Source organism: Herpailurus yagouaroundi, unplaced genomic scaffold (genome assembly GCF_014898765.1).
Source record: "Herpailurus yagouaroundi ecotype Mexico unplaced genomic scaffold, PumYag 203, whole genome shotgun sequence".
In the NCBI taxonomy this organism is placed as follows: domain Eukaryota; kingdom Metazoa; phylum Chordata; class Mammalia; order Carnivora; family Felidae; genus Herpailurus; species Herpailurus yagouaroundi.
The window spans coordinates 24,822,581-24,838,496 of record NW_024412434.1 but is presented as its reverse complement, the minus strand read 5'-3'; the positions used below and the strand labels follow the sequence as shown (position 1 = coordinate 24,838,496).

General features: G+C 37.3%; 1 long non-coding RNA gene across 1 annotated transcript in view; it reads left to right on the top strand.

Annotated features, from left to right (window-relative positions):
• The window catches only part of LOC121014836 (uncharacterized), a 587,966-nt gene extending 578,543 nt beyond the window's left edge, over positions 1-9,423 (top strand). The window contains exon 4 of the long non-coding RNA XR_005783457.1: positions 9,235-9,423. This is a non-coding gene — a long non-coding RNA (uncharacterized LOC121014836). The remainder of the gene's footprint in view (positions 1-9,234) is intronic.
• The last annotated feature ends 6,493 nt before the right edge of the window (positions 9,424-15,916 follow it).

Here is a 15,916-nt window from a genome sequence, read left to right as displayed (position 1 = left end):
TCTTTTGATTGGAGCATTGAGTCCATTGACGTTTAGAGTGAGTGCTGTAAGATATGAATCTATTGCTATTATGTTCTTCTGGAGTTGGAGTTTCTGGTGGTGGTCTTTCTAATCTTTGCTGCTTTTGGGGTGTGTGTGTGTGTGTATTGGTATACACACACCCGTGAATACATATATATATTTTTTTCCATCTTTCTCCCCTCAGAGTCCCCTTAAAATTTCTTGCAGGGCTGGTTTAGTGGTCACAAATTTCTTTAATTTTTGACTGTCTGAAACTTTTTATCTCTCCTATTTTCAATGACAGCCTAGCTGGATAAAGAATTCTTGGCTGCATATTTTTCTGATTCAGCGCATTGAAGATATCCTGCCATTCCTTTCTGGCCTGCCAAGTTTCTGTGGATAGGTCTGCTGCAAACCTGATCTGTCTTCCCTTGTAGGTTAGGGACTTTTTTCCCCCTTGCTGCTTTCATGATTCTCTCCTTGCCTGAGTGTTTTGTGAATTTGACTATGATGTGCCTTGTTGATGGTTGGTTTTTGTTGAATCTAATGGGGGTCCTCTGTGCTTCCTGGATTTTGATGTCTTTGTCTTTCCCCAGGTTAAGAAAGTTTTCTGCTATGATTTTCTCACATAACCCTTTTACCCTATTTCTCTCTCTTCCCCTTCTAGGACCCCTATGATTCTGATGTTCCTTTTTAATGAGTCACTGATTTCTCTAATTCTTAAATCGTGCTCTTTTGCCTTAATTTCCCTCTTTTTTCTGTTTCATTATTCTCTATAAGTTTGTCTTCTATATTGCTGATTCTCTGTTCTGCCTCATCCATCCTTGCCACTGCTGCATCCATCCGTGATTGCAGCTCAGTTATAGCATTTTTAATTTCATTCCATTTTTTACTTCTTCTATCTCTGCGGAAAAGGATTCTAATCTTTTTTCGACTCCAGCTAATATTTTTATTATCGTAATTCTAAATTCTGGTTCAGACATCTTGCTTGTATCTGTGTTGTTTAAATCCCTGGCTGTCATTTCTTCATGCTCTTTCTTTTGGGGTGAATTTCTTCGTTTTGTCGTTTTGAAGGGAGAAAAGGAATTAATGAGGTAGAAAAAGTAAATTAAAAACAATTAAAAATTTTTAAAAAATATTAAAATTAAAAAATTAAAAACACACACACACAAAAATCGAAGAAATGATGCTAGACCCTAGGTGTCTTTTGGTCTGGGTGTTGAAAGTGGTTTGACAGATTGGAGAAAAAAAGGGGGGGGGATGAAATTGAGAATTTGAAGAAATGAATACACTGAAGTAGAGTAAAATGAGATGATGGGAGTAAAATAGAATTTGAAAAAATTTACACAGAAGTAAAGAATATAGTAGGAAAAAAATTAAAGAAAAATATTTTTAATAAAAATTAAAAATAAAAATGAATTTTTCCCTTTCTGTATTCAAGAAAAAGAAAAGAAAAAGGAGAAAAAAATCATTTGAAAATTTGAAAAAGTGAATACACTGTAGTAGACTAAAATAAAATGCTGGAAGTAAAATAGAATTTAAAAAATTTTACATAAAAGCTAAAAGCAAAAAATATAGTGAAAATTTAAAGAAAAATATTTTTAATATAAATTGAAAGTAAAAATGAAGTTTTTCACTTTCTGAATTCAAGAGAAAGAACAGAAACAAAAACGAGAAAAAAGAAAAAGAAAAAAGCAAACAAGGAAATCATTTGAAAATTTTAAAAGGTGAAGTAGACTAAAATAGAATGATGGAAGTAAAACAGAATTTGAAAAAATTTACACAAAAGTAAAAAATGTAGTAAAAAATTAAAATATTTTTAATAAAAATGAATTTTTTCTCTTTATGTATTCATGAAAAAGAATAGTGTAAAAGAGAAAAAAAGAAAGAAAATTGAATAAATGGACCTGCTAACAGATTGAAATAGGACTGAGATTACTTCATTTTCTCTTAGAAGTCAGACTATGTAGCGCTTTATAATCCATAAACTAAGTAGGCAGTGAGACTTGTGTTCTTGAAGAGCGAGGTTGGCCCATTTGGGCGGGGCTCAGTGTAACAACACCGTTCTCCACTAGATGGCGCTGCTAGCCTCCTGGGGTGGATTGTTGCAGAGCTCGTAGGTGCGTATGCACATGCACAATAGTGGTGAAAATGGTGTCACCTGGCTACCCAGTCTCTAGTATGGGAACTCTGTTCTCTCCGATGAGCAATCATGCACCCGTCCTCTGTCTTCAGCTTTCATCCACTCCCCACTTCTTCACTGTCTGTGACCAAGCCCCAGGCAGTACCTCTCTCCCGAGTTTTGTCTCAGATGCGGTTGTTTTCCCCAGCCCCTTACTTCTGAAGGACTGTGGCTTTGACCTGTTCCGCCCCTCTGCAGGTGGGTCTCACTGAACAATGGCTGAATGCCGGCTGCACCCAGGAACGCCTGCTGGACCCTGCTGCTGCCAGTGCCCTGAGACCATGGCCAGGTGCCAGCCCTCCCCAGTAAAAGTTCGCGAGATAGTGTAGTAGCAGCTTTTCAAGGATTATGGAAAATCACAACACACATCTGGCACCAGGCTTCACCCTTAACAACTTTGTTCCGGCACCAACGAATGTGGCTTTTTTCTGGGGTCTGCTTGGACCAGGTGGCTTCAACAGTCTCTACCAAATGTCCTTCCAGCAGTGGAACTGCTTTTCCCCATGTGGCCCGAGAACCTCCCGGAACCCACTCTGTTCCTAGGGATTCACCCTTGCCACCAGAGCACCACCAGGTATCGAGCTGCAGAGTTGCAGCCTTTGTGCTCCCCTTATTTACAGCCTTAATGGAATTTAAACCCTCTGCTTTCTCCTTTCTCCCTTTTTAGTTTAGTCCCTGTGGCTGTTTCCAATTTTCCACTTTCTCTCCAGCTACTTTTGGGGAGGGGTGCTTTTCCCATATTCTCCCCCACCCCAGTCTCCGTCCTCTCTCTGCCTCCAAAGGCAGCTCCCTGCCTGCCACTGGCTTCTCTCTCCCCAAGTTCACCTCTCCATGCCACATACGTGCTGAATTCTGTGGTTCACGTTGTGCGGATTGTTGTCTTAATCCTCCGATCAGTTTTCTGGTTTAGTGTTGGTCTCCCTGTATTTCATGGATTCAAGACACAAAAAACTTCCATGCTGTTCCGCCATCTTCTGAAGATTCCCCCTTTAGCATTTCTTGTAAGACTGGTTTAGTGGTGATGAATTACTTTAACTTGTTTTTTCTATTCTGAGTGATAGCTTTGCTGGACAGACTAGTAGGTTTGGTTTTGGTTTTGGCTTTGGTTTTGGTCTTGGTCTTGGTCTTGGTCTTGGTCTTGGTCTTGGTCTTGGTCTTGGTTTTGGTTTTCCAGCACTTTGAACATATCATTCCACTTCCTTCTGACCTGCAACGTTTCTGCTGAAAACTCAGCTCGTAACCTTATGGGGTTTTCCTTGTATATAACGGTTTCCTTTTCTCTTGCTGTTTTTAAAATTCTTTTTATACTCTGGTTTCTTTTCAGATCGCATAAATCTTTCGTCTTTTAAAATTCTCTCTTTATCACTACTTTTTGCCATTTTAATTACTATATGTTTGGACTTCCTTGGGCTGATTTTGCTTGGGATTCTCTGTGTCTCTTGGACTTGGATCTCTGTTTCCTTCCTTAGATTCAGGAAGTTTTCAGCTATTGTGTATTCAAATGAATGTTCTGCCTCCTTTTCTCTCTCTTCTCCTTCTGGGATCCCTATAATGCAATAGTTATTACACTTGATGATGTCACTGAGCTCTCTCAATCTATTCTCATTTTTGTTAGTCTTTCTTTCTCCTGTTCAACTTAATTTCTCCTCCAAATTGTTGATCTGTTCTTCTGCTTCCTCTAGTCTATTTCTTCTAGTGTATTTTTAGTTTGTTATTAAATTCTTCATCTTTCATTGTTTCTTTTTTGAGTTTCTGTCTCTTTCTTGAGGGTCTCACTGAAGTTTCCACTCTTTTTACTTGTCCACTGAATATATTTATGACCATTACTTTAAATTCTCTGTCAGGAATATTACTTACCTCCATTTTGTTTAGTTCACTTTCTGTGATTGTTTTTCCTATTCTTTCATTTGGGACACATTCCTCTATCCCCTAATTTTGCCTAATTTTCTGGGTCTGTTTCTGTGTCTTAGGAAAGTCAGCTGTGTCTCCTGCTCTTGAACATAGTGGCCTAGTGAAGAAAAGGTTCTAGGTGCCCTGCAGTGAAATGTCCCTTGTTTACCAGAACCTGGTGTTTCAGAGGTGTCTCTTCTATGTGTGTTGTATGTGTCCTACTGTTGTGGCCTTGCCACATTTGCCTTCATTTCAGTGATCTGCTGTGGCTCTCTTTGCCTATTAGGGACATGGCTTGTTCCCTCGGTTGTTAGTGGGCCAGTCTGAGGCCACCTTGGGCTTGAGTTGGGTCAGAGAAGGTATTTGCCAGTGCTGTGGTCACACATGAACTGCAAGACACTCCTCCTGTATTGTGCCCTGAGAAGCTTTCGTTGGTGGGCAGGGTCTCCAGTCAGACCAGATGTCTTCCCTAGGCCCACTAAGGGGCCACAGTTGAACTGCTGTATGTTGTTTTCTTCCCTTCTCCCCAGGTCAGAAATACCTGTGGGATGGTGCTGACCCCTGCTGAGACTCCTTCCACACTGCCATGCTTGTGGCACAGCTTTGGGTGGATTCCTGCCCCAGGTATATTGGAGAAGGTGGGTTCACAGAAGAAAGTGGGGTCAGGGCATGTGGTATTAGCAAGGTGTGTGCAGGTCTGCCATGGCAGGGGACCTGTACATGCTTTCCAAAGATCCTATGAAGGCTGTGGTAAAGGGGACAGGTCCATTGAAGAGCACAGGGGATGGGGCATGCTGTTAGCAAGCTAGGTGGAGACTGTTCATGCTCCACTGGGTCCTACAGATGTCCATGTGTCGAGTCTGGGAGAGTGGGGTAGGTAACAGGGGCCACTAGCTCTTTTGTTCTTAGAGATATCTCCCAATGATCCCTGCCCCTCTAGCACATGCTCTGAGACTAGAAAACAAATATCCTTCCTGTATACTCCTGACATTTTTCAAACTGCTGCTGTTATGCTGTATCTAAGTGGGACTGTTTGTTGTACTGTTTTTTTAAGGCTATGGATTCAGTTTCTACCTTCTCTCCTGCTTTCCAATAGCCAAGCCTGCTGATTTTTAAAGTTCCAGGTGTTAATCCACACTGATTGTAAGAACTGGTGAAATTAGGCCCTTCTGCTTTTCAGAGCCAAATATTTATGGGAAGTTGACTTCCCAGTGTAGGTCTCCCATTCCTGGAATGCCTGTTGTGGGGATCTCCTCCTCCCCAATCTCCATGCCCAGGGCATCCCTCCTTTCCATGGACAATCCTGTGGATCCGTTTGTCTCCCTAAAGCATCTCTGCCCTTTTTACCCACTTTGATGTGGCCTCTTCTCTACATTTAGCTGTGTAGGGGCTGTTATGCCAGTCCCGGGTCATTTTCTGGATTATTTACAACGATATGGTTCTTACCTACATGTATCCATGGGATGAAGTGAGCCTAAGATCCTCCTATTCTGCCATCTTCTTCGGCAAATACATCTTGTTACCTTTTTGAGTTAGTGTATTTGTTTCCTTTAGATAAATACATAGAGGTAGAATTGCCGGATCATATGTTGGTTTTATTTTTACATTTTTGAGGAAACTTTGTACTGTTTTCCATAGTGGTTATACCAATTTACATTCCTGCTAACAGTGCACAAGGGTTCTCCTCTTTCTACATCCTCACCAACATTTGCTATTTCTTTTCGTTTTTTTTTTTTTATATATATATAATAGCAATTCTAACAGGTGTGAGGTTCTTTCATTGTGGTTCTTATTTGCATTTTCCTGATGATTACTGACGTTGAGCACATTTTCATGTACCCATTTGTCTTCCTTGAAAAAATGCCTATTCATATCCTCTGCCCATTTTTCAATTGGATTTTGTTTTTGTTTGTTTTGTTTTTTGGTATTGAGTTTTATGAGTTCTTTATATATTTTTGGATGTTAGCTCCTTATCAGATACATGATTTGCAAATATTTTCTCCCATTTGTTAGGTTGTCTTTTCATTTTGTTAATTCAAAAAAATTATTGCCAAGACCAGCGTCAAGGAGCTTACCACCTATGTTTTCTGCTAGGTATTTTATTGTTTCAAGATTTCCATTCAAGTCTTCAATCCATTTCGAGTTAATTTTTGTGTATGCCCTAAGACAGTGGCCCAGTTTCATTCTTTTGCATGTGGACATCCAATTTTCCCAACCCCATTTATTGAAGAAACTATCCTTTTCTCATTGTATATTTTTGGTTCATTTTTCATAAATTAATTTATTATATATGTCTAGATCTATCTTTGGGTTCTGTATTCTGTTGCTTTTGATCTATACGTCCATTGTATGCCAATACGATACTGTTTTGATTAATATAACTTTGTAATATACTTTGAAATCAGGAAGCATTATGCTTCTAGCTTTGGTGTTCTTTCTCAAGATTGCTTTGGTTTTCAGTCTATTGTGGTTTCATAAAAATTTTAGGATTATTTGATCTATTTCTATGAAAAGTACCATTTGAATTTTGATAGGGGGTTGCATTAAATCTGTATACTGCTTTGGGTAGTATGGATATTTTAACAGTATTAATTCTTCTAATCCATAAGGATAGAATATTTTTTCCATTTATTTTTGACTTTATAATTTCTTTCATCAATGTCTCATAACTCCAGTGTATAGGTCATTCACCTCCTCAGTTAAATTTCTTCCCAGATATTTTATTCTTTTTGATGAAATTGTAAATGGGATTGTTTTCTTAATTTCCTTTTCTAGTAGTTTGTTATTAATGTACAGACATGAACTGATTTTTGCATATTGACTTTGTATTCTACAACTTCACTGAATTTATTAGTTCTAACAGTGTTTTGTTATAATCTTTAGAATGTTCTATATATATTTTATCATGCCATCTGCCACAGAGACTGTTTTTCTTCTTTCTTTTCAATTTGAATGCCTTTTATTTATTTTTCTTCCTTAATTGCTCTGACTGAATTGAGTAAACGTGGCAAGAGTGGTCATTCTTGATTTGTTGATCTTAGAGGAAAAGCTTTTGTGTTTAGTCACTGAATATGACGTTAGCTGTAGACTTGTCATATATGGCCATTATTATGTTGAGATATATTCCCTCTCTATGCCCATTGTTGAGTTTTTATGATAAACGGATGTTGTAAGATCATATATTATAAACTCTACGTTAAAACACATGACCTGGTAATATTTTTTTTCCATCCAAAGCTGCCTATAGGTAGTCTAGAAAAGGCAGCAAGTTTGCCAAAATGTTGGAGGGTTTTTTTGTTTGGTTTTCTGATATTCCAATTTGTAATACAATAGTAAAAGACGATATTTTAATTGAAGCCTATACCCAAAATTCTAGAGTAGATGATTGGCTTAAATATGGGATCTATTCATTAACAATGTTCCTATAACATTACATCATTTTATGTGAATGAACTGAAAACCTGAGTAAAAACATAGAGGTGAAATTCTATATTATCAGAATCCACTGAATAATATACAAGAACACTAGTAGCAGAAAATAAAGGCTTTAATGTTGTCCACATAACATATTCTCTTCCTGCTACTCCCACATTTATTCATATACCAACCCTGTGCTGATGTTTTGTTTTTAGTGTATATATAATTTAGACTGTAACTTAGTGCTAACAACCTCTGCATTGCTTTATTTCAGATAACAGGAGCATTATAAGCTTAAATGCATAATTGTTATATATTCTGATTGAAGTATTGTATCTCTTTAGAAATCCATTTTACATAATATTAATTACAGTTATATTCTGTGTTAGAGTTTGTTTCCCTCTAACATCCAGAGGCATGAAGTTCATTCCATATGTAATTTCAGGTCAACACAGGATGCTTAATTAGCAACTAGTTGAACTGGTAAAATTGTAAAACAATTCCACTCTGATCATTTTAGCACCTATAATAATATTTCATACACAGTTAACTCATAGAAATGATAACTGATACTATCTGGCTCAATTTTCCACCCAATACAACAATTCATTGGCCACTGGCCATTCAGTTTCCAATTAACCTCAGTGATGGGGACTTTACTACTTGATGAGGTTATATATTTTATGGTTTGACAGCTCTGGATTTTAGACAATCCTACAGCATTTAAATGTTCAGAGTTCAGCCTATTTCTTGGCAATTGACTCTTATGGCAGAAATGAAACTATTAATAGTATTAAACCAACAAGTTTTGGGGGATACACGGGAGGCTCAGTTGGATAAGCGTCCAACTCTTAATTTTGGCCCAGGTCGTGATTTCACAGTTTGTGAGTTCAAGCCCCACATCAGGCTCTACATTGACAGTGCAGGCCTGCTTGGGATTTTCTCTCTGTCTCTCTTTCTCTCTCCCTCTGCCCCTCCTTGCCTGCCTCTCTCTCTCTCTCTCTCTCTCTCTCTCTCTCTCTCTCAAAATAAGTAAACTTTTAAAAAATGACAATTTTTTTATTAATTCCCTTTACAGGTAGGGTGAATTTTATAAGAGAGGGTGTAGGTCATATAAACAAAGGTTATGCTGTGTGTCTTGTTCAGAAAAATAAGACACAATCATTGCCCCCAAGTATCAAAACTGACACTGCCCTTTTTACTCTATTTCAAGGGTCTATTCTAAATCTCAATACTAGCCTCTAGTTCCCTATGTTCTTCTCCCTAAACACTCAACTGTTGTTTACCACTGTTATTTCTATTAACTGAATTTCCTTACCCCAAATTCTTGTCTTCAGTTTAGTGGCGTACCTCTTTTGGCTTGCTCTTACTTGAGGTTTCTTGACGCTATAATGTACCCTGGTTTTCACTGATCCAACTCTTGATTCTGCACAAGAGGCTCAAGGCCTTTTTCTAACCTCCCTTATTAATGATTTACAAACAGATAAAAACTTTAAAGAAATATTCGGCAAGGATTTTGAGAGCAACAAAGGGGAAGATAGATGGGTCAAATCAGCACACTAGCCATAGGAACCATGGCTACAGCCGAGTGATGACAGAGGGCTCACTCACTGCTTTCTTTAAACTTGCCACGTTTCTCCTTAAGTGAGCCAGTTTGGGATTGGAATTAAGCAGAAGAAAAAAGTAGTGTATATGGAAGATGCTGTGTGCTTTTTGTGCTAATCTGATGCCCTTAACATTTTTAGCTAAAACTTCAGGACTCATGAAGATCAAGTATACAGCACATTACAACAAGTCCCACTGAGGCATGGGTGGCCCTGGAGCAGGTGAGTGTCTCGAGGGATCATTATCTGGCTGGAAGTACTTTAAGAAGAATGTCTGTGGCAGAGATCTAAGGAGCTCACAAAATTCAAAGCAAAGTGTTTGGATCTCTATTCGAAATTTTTTGACAAGCGCTGCAAGGTGCAGAGGTAAGAATTACAAAGGTCCCATTTCTCAGCCTCCCCTGCTCCCCTGCAGTTTCCATTGATTTCAAAGACTTGGCAGGCTTGGATCAGCTCTGTGGGGCATGGACCCAGGCAAGGAGTGGACCAAAGACGAGAAAAAAGAAAAGCTGAACAGGGGAAAGAAAAGTTCTATGGATGAATTTTAGTACAGAAGATTGCCCCTTTCTTCTGACCCACATAGGGGCTAATACAGCTGAGCTAAGCATCCAGCATATATATATATATATATATATATATATATATATATATGCACCAGCATATATATATGTGTGTATATATATCCAGCATATATATGTGTGTGTATACACATATATATATGCTGGATGCTTAGCTATATATATATATATACATGTTTATAATAGAAACTATATTCTATGTAAGATACAGATACACATGATTATGTAGCATATGCAGAAAATAAAGTGCATCTGTTCTTTTTTCAGTAAAACTGAACCCGAGGGAAACTTGGATAGGAACAGTAAGGGTATTAGAGAATGTCACCATAAATCTTAGTGCTCTTTGTTACCAATTAACCAGTGATTATATTTCATCAGCAAGACTATAGTGAGAGATACCATATTATTCAAGTTGATTTAGGGCCTGAGTAATAAAAGCTCAGACAGTGAGAGATTTGCTATGAAAAAACTGTATTCTTATGAAGACTTTGGAAACGAGGTATATTTCTATGTCTATTCTGTAAGTCTTGGATTTTAATATTTTACATTTAGGTCTTTCACCCATGTGACATGTATTTCTGTGTGTACTGTGGCATAGGAATTTATTTAAACATTTTTATACAGGTAACCATTTATCCCAAATCATTTACTAAGTAACTTCCTTTTCTCAGTAATATACAATTGTACTTCTTTCATATTAGACTTCTATATTCTTGGGTTCATTTCTGGGCTGAGTGTCATTTGCCAATTTTCTACTCCAATGTTAATACCAAATGATCTTAATTCCTATATCTTTAAAATAAATGTTGACATACGGCAGTAATCCCCCCTCCCCACGCCCCGCATACCCTTTTCTCTTCAATTTTTTTTAGTATTTGTTTTGTCAAGTACATTTAAGCTAAGATGGTCCAATTCTGCTAAAACTCTATGGTGATTTCAGTTTAAATTACATTTAAATTCTAGAATAACTTAGCATCCTATACATCTTTATTAAGATTTTGTTTTCCTATCTATTACTAGGTAATCAGGAGATGATTTCCATAGATCCCAAACCTCACATCTGCTCTACCACTGATGTCTGTGTCAGTACACTCTATTTTAAAAGTTTACTTATTTTTGAGAGGCGGAGGGGAGGGGCAGAGAGGGACGGAGACACGCAGTATCAGAAGCAGGCCCCAAGCTGTCAGCACAGAGCCCGATGCAGGGCTTGAACTCATGAGCTGAGAGATCATGACCCGAGTCCAAGCTGGACACATCCAGCTGAGCCACCCAGGCACCCCTATGTCAGTATACTCTAAATGCTGCTGTAGCTGAACAAGCCTTGTCCCCACCTGAAACCAATCCTGCCAGTTTTGCACTCTTTTGCCTTATCAAGCACTTCTCTCCCGCCACTCTGTCCTTTACCTCTTACAACTCTACCAGATTATTCCCATCATTATACAAATATGTTTTCTGCCATCTTCAACAAATAACTTCTCTTGGCCTCATTTCCTTGTCTAGCTCCCGCTGAAGTTCCCTATCTCCCCATGCCACAAAATTACTCAAAAGCTTTATTTTAACTCCACTTCTTCTCCCTCTAACCTCCCTTGAACTCATTGGAATCAGGATTTCTTACCACTCTGTGAAAACGGTTCTTGTCAATATAACCAATGACCTCCACACTGATGCATGCCATTGGATTTCTGTTTTCCTAGAAAATGGTCCAATTCACCTAATTATCAAATGCTTGGGCATATAATTATTTATATACATAATTTTATAAACTTTTCAGTGTTTCTAACATTTGTAGATAGTGACTTTGTCTTTTTTTCCTACCTTATCTCTTCTGTTTTTCTCCTTTCTTTGCAAAGAATGAATGTTTTCCTTTGTTGCTCTTTTATCAGTTTCTACTTTTGCCTTTAATATTTTGTTTTGTTTTACTTTCTGTACTCATTTTACTATTTTTCCCTGCCTTCTTGCAACTGAGACTTAGATCTGTCATTTTCTTTTCTTTTCCTTTTTTTTTAAATAATTTTTTAATGTTTTTATTTATTTTTGAGACACAGAGAGACAGAGCATGAGCAGGAGAGCGGCAGAGAGAGAGGGAGGCACAGAATCTGAAGCAGGCTCCAGGCTCTGAGCTGTCAGCACAGAGCCTGATGCGGGGCTTGAACTCATGGAGTGTGAGACCATGACCTGAGCTGAAGTCGGATGCTTAACCGACTGAGCCACCCAGGTGCCCCTTCTTTTTTTTTTTTTTTTAATAGGTTCCATGACCAACATGGGGCTTGAACTCATGACCCTGAGATCAAGAGTCACATGCACTCCTGACTGAGCCAGCCAGACACCCCAGATCATTCACTTTTAAACTTTTTCTCATGAAAATATTTATGTTTTTAAAGTTTTAGATATGGCATTTTATTACTGTTAACTTCAGGATATTTTCTAAATTTAATATGGTTTTTTTTCTGTGACTCATGAGTTACTTAGACATGTATCTCTCAATTTCCAAACATAACATTTTTCTCTTATCCTTTGGATGTCTACTTAATTGCATTAAAGTCAGGAAATATGCTCTATCTTCTTTAATTCCTTTGAAACTTGTTGAGACTTGCTTTATAATTCAGCATATGATCAAATTCCATACATCTTTTATGTGAGCTTGAAAGGGATGTGAATTCTGCAGCTTTAGTTTGCAGATCTCTATGTAAATCACTAGATCAAGTTTGACAATTATGATGTTTACATTTTTTGTGTTCCTGCTTATTTTTTATCTACTTGTTCTGTCAGTTGCTAAGAGAGTTGTATTAAAATCTCCAGTTGTGATTGTGACTTTCTCGTTTTAATCTTGTAGTCCTATCTTTTTGTTTCATGTATTTAGAGTTCACGTATTAGATGCCTACAAATTTAAAGTTTTCTGATAAATTGGAGGTTTTTTTCACTATGAACGAATCCTTTGATGCCTAATAATGCATTTGCCTCCAAGTTTCTTTTGGAAGGAATTAATCTGTCTTTCTCCATCCTTTCAATGTAACTTTGCTATATATTTTAGATGTCTCTTGTAGGGAGCATGTAGTGAGATTTTATTTATTCTTTTTTTGTTTTCCAACCTGAAGAACTTTTGGTTTTCTTCAACTAGAGCTTTTAATCCATTTCCACATAATATGATCAATGGTATTGTGTTTATTGTGCTTTGTTTCCTTCCTCCCCCATATTCAGTATTTCCTTTTTCCACTTTTCTTTTTTTAATCTGTTGAGGATGTTTTCTTTCTTTCTTTTTCTTTATGTTTTTAGCATCACTAGACTGTAATTTTAACACTTTTCTTTTTTAAGAACCAACTAATTTCAGGTCACTTAGTGATATAGGCAGAGTTCTAAGATGACCCCAGTGATTCATGCTTTTGTAAAACTCCCTCCCCTTGAATGTATGCAGGATTTGTGAATGTGATGGGATATCATTCCCATGATTATATTACCTCTTAAGGCAAAAGGGATTTTGCAGATGTAATGGAGGTCCCTAATCATTTGACTTTGAATTGCTCAGAAGGGAGATTATCCTGGCGGAAGGGGGTACTGACATAATGAGGTGAGCCCCTTAAAAGAGAAAAGAAGCATCAACAAAGAAAAAGAACATGTATTAATAAAAAAAGGATTTAAAAGGCAGATTACTAGCTGACTTCACAACAGCAACAATGAAAATCAGAAGTTACTGGATTCGTATCTTCGATGTGCTGAAAGAAAGTTCATCTAGAATTCTATACTAGACAAAAATGCTTTTCAAAATGAGAGAATGATAAAGAAAAGAGATTTTCAGGCAAGCAAAAAGTGAGTTTTTCACAATATGAAGTCACTAAAAGAAAACTCTGCAGTATATATACTAGTCAGAAGTGACATATTTTAGGTGAATAGCATGAAACATAAGACGGAATAAAGAGCAAAGAAAATGGCTTACGTGTGAAAAAATCCAAATGAGCATTGGAAGTATAAACCATGAAAATCACAATGTCTTATGGCACTAAAAATAAAACAAAATAGACAAACTTTATTAAAAGTTTAAATAGTGTTAAAGTTGCATTATCTGGTTAATTGTAAAATATGAGAAAAATATGCATTAAGCTTTCTAATGTGGTCACTGAATGTATTTTCTGTCTGTGCAGATTAGTACAAACTTAGGACCTTGTAACAAAACCAATAATTTTACAGTTTTCTTGGGCCACGAGTCCAACAAGTGTTAACTTTGTCTTCTGCTCAGGCTGAAATCAGTGTTGGCCAGGGCTCAAGATCTGATGCTCGGGATCCTCTCTCCAGGCCACTGTTTAGGGAAGAAGTCAGCCCCTTATATTTGTAGGACTGAGGACTCAGCTTCTGTCTTTTTTTTTTAATGTTTATTTTTGAGAGAAAGAGAGAGAGCATGAGCGGGAGAGGGACAGAGAGAGAGGGAGACACAGAATCCGAAGCAGCCTCCAGGCCCTGGGCTGTCAGCACAGAGTACGACAGGGGGCTCAAACCCATGAACCATGAGGTCGTGACCTGAGCTGAAGTCAGACACCCAACCGACTGAGCCACCCAGGTGCCCCCTGAGGACTCAACTTCTAAAAGGCCTCTTGTCATTTCTCAACACATGACCATCTCCGTGATATTGGCAGCCAGGTAGCACCATTTCACTACTAAGAGAACTGTGGGGAAAATGTAAAATGAACAAGCAAATAGTGGGGAAGGTAAAATGAAGCTCAAAGTATTTTATTAACCCAAATAGAGAAATATAAATGAAATGTCTCATTTCTAGAAAAAACAAGCCATGAAATTGGCACAAAAAAATAGGAAATCTGAGTAGACTTATACCCATATTAAAGATATTAAATCTGTAATTTAAATTCTTCCTACATTCACATCTATTAACCAGTGAATTCTTCCAAACATGGAAGGGAACAAGAATATCATAGAGGCTATAAAAAGAGGTAACATCATTTCGTTTTATGAGGCCAACAAAACTGTAGTGGATGCCATACTAAATTCTTGACAGTCACTGATCCCTCATTGATTTCAGTGTTGGCAGCTGATAGCTCTCAGTTTAGTATCCCTAGAGGAATTTCTAGTGACCAAAGAGAATGGTGTAAATGCCCAGCCCACAGACTTTACAGAAGAAGAATGCTGAAGACCATCCTGGGTCATGAACTCCTCTGGGTTGTCTGAGGCCTCTGTTGTGACTGTTTCACAACAAATGCTTCCTTTTTACCCGCTACCCCTTTCCTCACTCATCCAAAGGAGTTCATTTGCAGGCAAATTTCTGTCTTGAAATTTTTCTGGGGAATCCAATCTGAAACAATAATCTTGATACCAAAAATTAGAAATGATATTATAAGAAAGAAATATTATAAGTTACTACCTATCATGAGCATAGATGCAAAAATCTTAAAATTTAAAAACAGATTCTAGTGATATGTAATGGGGATGATACATCTTGACCAAGTTGAGTTTATTTCAGGAATTCATAGTTAGTTGTATAATTCACCACATTGGCAGGAGAAAAGAAGGAGAAAAATCATATCTTTCAAGAGATGAAGAAGAAGTCTTTGATAAAATTCAACATTTATTTAGGCCAAAAACCTCTCAGCCAATCAGTCATAGACACCGAGTTCCTTAATCTGATGGAGAAAAATCTAGAAATACTGTATAGCAAACATATAATTAATTGTGAAATATTGTATAGATTTTCTTGTGGTTGGGAAAGAGACAAAGACAGCCCATATCACAAGTTTTACTTATCATATTTTAGGCCCTAGCAATTGCTATAAGACAAGACAGAGAAATAAAAAATACAAGGATGGGGAAAATAACAGAATACCATTTTTTTGCACATCATAAACTTGTCTGTGTAAAAAACACAAAGATCTACAAAAATATCAGTATTAATAAGTGAAATTAGAAAGGTTATTGGATGCAATGCCCATATGCAAAAGTTATATTTTTATATATTAGCAAAACACAAAAAATAACTTTAAAAAATTCCGTTTATAATAGCTTCAGAAAGCACCAAATGAATACAAAACATGTGAAAGAATTCTTTACTAAAATTTCTAGATGTGGCTGAGTACAGTTAAAGAAAATATAAATAAGTACCTTGAGTACCTGGATTGGCAGACTCAATATCTCAGATTCTTCCCAAATTAAGCTATAGGTTCAGTGCAATCTCAATCAAACCCCACAGTATTTCTCTACTTCTTTCTTTCTTTCTTTCTTTCTTTCTTTCTTTCTTTCTTTCTTTC